Source organism: Manis pentadactyla, chromosome 2 (genome assembly GCF_030020395.1).
Source record: "Manis pentadactyla isolate mManPen7 chromosome 2, mManPen7.hap1, whole genome shotgun sequence".
Taxonomy (NCBI): domain Eukaryota; kingdom Metazoa; phylum Chordata; class Mammalia; order Pholidota; family Manidae; genus Manis; species Manis pentadactyla.
Window position 1 is genome coordinate 62,168,411 of NC_080020.1, and position 6,255 is coordinate 62,174,665.

A 6,255-nucleotide genomic window follows, 5' to 3' on the forward strand; every position below is an offset into this window, starting at 1 on the left:
ATAAAATACAGTATTTTTTGTTTTGTTTTTGTTTAATTTTTTCTTTATTAAGAGCAATGGACACGGAAAAAGGAAAGACCAAAGTGAAAGTATTACAACTAACAAAATTAGCCTTATATTGCAAATGCTGACCAGGAAATGAGCTACAGTTTCAGACTTCTGTGAAGGTGGATCTGGCATCTTTTGTGCTGAATTTTTTTTGGGAAATTTTAGTCTTTCTCTACCTAGAGCCAGAAACTATAAGGACTATATTATAATGAAAGTATTTCAGCCTTAGTATTACTCCTACTGCAACTAATAGCAAATAGCATTGAGTTATCACTATATGCTAATTGCTATACTGAGGCATTATCCCATTTAAATATCACAGCAACCTTTTGAGTTAATTATATCATTATTTTAAAGATGCAGAAATAGAGGCTTAGAGAGTTTCAACAAGTGATAGTGTAGAATTTTAGCCCAGGACTGCCTGACATAGTAGTAACAAGCTCTTAAGTCACTGTACTATATTCACATTCTTACTACAATTGAATATCTGAACCATATATGGGAAAGGATATTTCTCTTTGAGGAAAGTTGTCAAATTTATAAGAAGGGACCAACTGGTAAAATGGTAATATGTTTTTTTCATTTTAAAGTTTTATTTTGAGATACAATGAATTACACAAATCTTATTATATAGTTTGATAAACTTTAAAATGTATATACACTCACATAAACATCACCCAGATCATGACATCAAACATTCTCACTAATTTTCCCCTTCACTTATTTCATCCATCTCCCCAACCCTCTCCCGTAGCAGCCTCCAGTCTATTCTCTGTTTATGAATCTATTTCAGTTTGTTCCATTTTGTTTAGAATCCACATATAAGAGAAATCATATGGTATTTATCTTTCTCTGTCTGACTTATTTCACATAACATAATAATACCCTCTAGATTCATCTATATTGTTGCAAATGTCAAGATATCATTTTTTTAATTTTTGAGAAACCTCCATACTGTTTCCACAGGGGCTGCTGGATCAGTTTACAATCCTGCCAGCAGTGTACAAGGGTTCCCTTTTCTCCACATCCTTACCAACACTTGTTATTTCTTTCTTGTATTTGGGATAATGGCCACTCTGACTGGTGTGAGGTGATATTTCATTGTGATTTTAATTGCATTTTCCTGATGATTAGTTATGTGGAGCATGCTTTCATGTGTGTGTTGGCCATTTATATGTCTTCTTTAGAAAAATGTCTATTCAGAATCTCTGCCCATTTTATATTCGATTTTTTTTTGTATTGAATTGTATGCATTCTTCATGCATTTGGATATTAGCCTCTTATCAAATATGTCATTTGCAAATATATCTCACGGATAGTAGATTTCCTTATCATTTTGCTGATGGTTTCCTTTGCTGTGCATAAGTTTTTTTATTTTGATGTAGTCTTATTTGTTTATTTTTGCTTTTGTTTCCCTTGTCTTGGGAGCTATATCCAGAAAAGAATTACTAATGATAATATTCAATAGTTTACTGCCTATATTTTCTTCTGGAGTTTTATGATTTCATGTCGTATATTTAGATCTTTAATATCTATTTTGAGTTTATTTTTGTGCATGATATGAGACACTGATCCATTTTCACTCCTTTGCATGTAGCTGTCCAATTTCCTCTATACCATTTATTGAAAAACCTTACATTTTTGCCTCCTTTGACATATATTAACTGACCACATAGGCATGGGTTTATCTGGGCTCTCTGTTCCATTCTGGTCTACGTATCTGTTCTTGTGCCAGTACATGCTGTTTTGATTTACTGTAGCTTGTAGTATAGTTTGAAATCAGGGATCATGATGCCCTTTGTTCTTTTTTCTCAAGGTTACTTGGACTATTCACGGTTTTTTATGGTTCCATACAGATTTTAGTATATGCTCTAGTTCAATAAAAAAAATGCCATTGGTATTTTGAAAAGGATTGCACTGAATCTGTAGATTATTATATGGATATTTTCACAGTGTGGTTTCTTCCTATCCGTGAGCATGGAATAGCTTTCATTTATTTGTGTTTTCTTCATCATTGTGTTTCTTTCATCATTGTCTTACAGCTTTCTGAGTAGAGGTATTTCAGCTCCTTGATTAATTGTATTCCTAGATATTCTTTTTGATGCAATTGTAAATGGAGTTGTTTTCTTGACGTCTCTTTCTGTTAGCTTATTATTTACATATAGAAATACAACAGATTTCTCTATATTGATTTTTTATCCTTACTGAATTCATTTTTATTAATTCTAGTAGTTTTTGGTGGAGTCTTGGGGTTTTCTACACATAGTGTCATGTCATCTGCAAATAGTGACAGTTTTCTTATTCCTTACCAATTTGAACGCCTTTTATTTATTTTTCTTGCCTGATTGCTATGGCTAGGAATTTCTCTTCTATGTTGAATAAAAGTGGTGAGACTGGGCATCCTTGTTATATTCCTGGCCTTAGGGGGAAAGCTTTCAGTTTTCACCTTTGAGTAAGGTGTTAACTGTGGCCCTACCACATATGGTCTTTATTATGTTGAGGTATGTTCCCTCTATACCCATTTTGCTGAGAGTTTTTATCATGAATGGATGCTGAATTTTGTCAAATGTTTTTCCAGTGTCTATTAAGATGAACATGTTTTCATCTTTCCTTTTGTTAATGTGCTGTAACACATTGATTGATTTGTAGTTATTAAACATCCTTGCATCCAGAGAATAAATCCCACTTAGCATGGTGAATAATCCTTGTAATGTATTTTTGAACTGGTTTGCTAATATTTTGTTGAGGACTTTTGCATCTAAGATCAACAGGGATATTGGCCTGTAATATTCTGTTTTTGTAGTGTCTTTGTCTGGATTTGGTATTAGGTTAATGTTGGTTTTGTTGAGTGAGTTTGGAAGTATTTCTTTCTCTTCAGTTTTTTGGAATAGTTTGAGAAGAATAGGTATTAACTCTTCTTTAAGTGTTTGGTAGAATTCACCTATGAAGCCATCTAGTTCTGCACTTTTGTTTGTTGGGAGTTTCTTTATTACTGCTTCAATTCAATTACTAGTTATTGGTTTGCTCAGATTTTCTATTTCTTTCTGGTTAAGTCTTAGGAAATTTCATGTTTCTAGGAATTTATCCATTTCTTCTAGGTTGTTCAATTTGTGGGTATATATTTTATATATTTTTTGTAATATTCTCTTATAATTATTTGTATTTCTGTGGTTTCAGTTATAACTTACCCTCTTTTATTTCTGATTTTCTTTCAGTCCTCTCTTTTTTCTTTATGAATCATGCTGAAGCTTTATCAAATTTGTTTATCTTTTCAAAGAACCAGCTCTTAGTTTCTTTGATCTTTTGTACTGTCAATACAAAAAGGAATATATTTGAAGTTGTAAACAGGAAAGTGACACAATTTTTAAAAATCTTTGATAGCTCACTTGGTTGTGGTATGTAGATTATATGAGGGCAGCAGAACACAGTAACTCAGTGATGTCAACCTAACTCAGTTGAAACATCTTGATGTTACAGATAAGCATAGTGGCTGCAATATGAAAGATCAGAATGGAGAAAAATTGGGAAAGCCAGATTTTCAGAGCTATTGGAGTATATATAAAGAATGAAAGAGAAAGAAACATTGAAAATAATATTTCATAAATTGCAGAGCTGGGATTTCAGACTTCCTCTAATTGATCACTTCAGGTACTTTCAAAGTGATAGATATGTTGAGATGTGATAAAACTGTAAACTTCAGTGTCCTTCACATACTCATGTCCTTTCAAATGTACTGAAGTGGCCCAAGTGATGTGTTCTCATGACACATGTTTCTGGAAAAATATTTTAACTATGGCTAACTCCACTGTCTTCCATCTCAGACTCCTCCTTCCTCCTAATTATCTTTATTTTTGGGGTGAGCAGGATGGCTTTAAAATTATGCCCAGCATGACTGCTAGACAGACTTCCTCCTAACTCTAGACCCTGAATTCCCCTTCCCTAAAGCATTTGCTTTAGAAATCTTGTAAATTCTTTCACTGTGCTTTAAAGTAGTAAATCCTTTTATAAGTTTTTTTCTAGTTTTATAACCCAAGTGTCTTTCTGAAGAATCTGAGTGTTCCATGTCCTTATGGAATGTGATTATCGAGGAATATAACCAATCTGAAGGCATAGAGTCACTGAATGGATAAAAAAAAGAGACCCATGTATAAGCTGCTTACAAAAGACTGACTTCAAACCAAAAGCTATACACAGATTGAAAGTAAAGATATTTCATGCAACGAATGTGGAGAGAAAAACAGGAATTGCAGTAGTTGTATCAGACAAAATAGATTTCAAAACAAAGAGAGTAACAAGACAAAGAAGGACATTACATAATGAAAAAGGGGTCAGTCCAACAAGTGGATATAACTATTATAAATATCTATGCACCCAACACAGGATCACCTACATATGTGAAACAAATACTAACAGAATTAAAGGAGGAAATAGAATGCAATGCATTCATTTTAGGAGACTTCAACACACCTCTCACTTCAAAGGACAGATCAACCAGACAGAAAATAAGTAAGGATACAGAGGCACAGAACAATACATTAGAAGAGGTGGACCTAATGGACATCTACAGAACACTGCATCCAAAAGCAACAGGATACAAATTATTCTCAAATGCTCATGGAACATTTTCAAGAATAGACCGTTTACTATTTTCAAGAATAGATCATATACTAGGCCACAAAAAGAGCCTCAGTAAATTTAAAAATATGGAAAATATATATCAACCAGCTTCTCAGATCACAAAGGTATGAAACAATAAATAAATTACACAAAAAAATGAAAAAGCCCAAAAATGCATGGAGGCTTAATAACATGCTCATAAATAATAAATGGATCAATGACCAAATAAAAACAGAGATCAAGTAATATATGGAGACAAATGACAACAATAACTTAACACTGCAAAGTCTGTGGGACACAGCAAAGGCCATGCTAAGAGGGAAGTGTATTCCAATGCAGGCCTATCACAGGAAAGAACAATCCCAAATGAACACTTTAAACTCACAGTTAATGAAACTAGAAAAAGAACAAATTGTCACAAAGTCAGTAGAATGAGGGAAATAATAAAGATTAGCACAGAAATAGATAAAATTAAGAAGAATAAAATAATGGGAAAGACTTAATGAAAGTAAAAGCTGGTTCTTTGAGAAAATAAACAACATAGGAAACCCCTAGCCAGACTTATCAAGAAAAAAAGAGAGTCTACACACATAAACAGAATCAGAAATGAAAAGGGAAAATTAACTATGGACACCACAGAAATACAAAGAATTATGACAGAATACTATGAAAAATTATATGCTAATAAACTGAATAACCTATTAGAAATGGACAACTTTCTGACCCAGAAAGAAACAGAAAATATGAACAGACCAATTAACAGCAACAAAATTGAATTGGTCATCAAAAAACTACCTAAACCCCCATACCAGATGGTTTCACTGCTGAATTTTATAAAACATTTAGTGAAGATCTAATACCTATCCTCCCTAAAGAGGAGGGAATACTTCCCAACTCATTCTGTGAGGCCAGCATTACTCTAATACCAAAACCATAGAAAGACACCACAAAAAAAGAAAATTACAGGACAATATCCCTGGTGAACATACATGCAAAAATATGCAACAAAATATTACCAAACCGAATTAAAAAATATATCGAAAAGATCATCCATCATGAGCAAGTAGGATTTATTCCAGGGATGCAAGAATGGTTACAACATTTGAAAATCCATCAACATCATCCACCACATTAACAAAAAGAGGGAAAAAACCACATGATCATCTCCATAGATGTTGAAAAAGCATTTGACAAAATTCAACAGCAATTCATGATAAAAATTCTCAACAAAATGGGTATAGAGGACAAGTACTTCAAAAAAATAAAGGCCATGTATGACAAATGCACAGCCAGCATTATACTTAACATTGAGAAGCTGAAAGCTTTTCCTTTAAGATTAGGAACAAGACAAGGATGCCCACTCTCCCCACTTTTATTCTACATAGTACATGATGTCTTAGCCAGAGCAACCAGACAACACAAAGAAGTAAAAGGCATCCATATTGGCAAGGAAGAAGTCAAACTGTCCCTTTGTGCAGATGATATGATATTGTACATGAAAATCCTAAGGAATTGACACTAAAACTACTAGATCTAATATCTGAATTCAGCAAAGTTACAGGATACAAAATTAATACACAGAAATCTGTT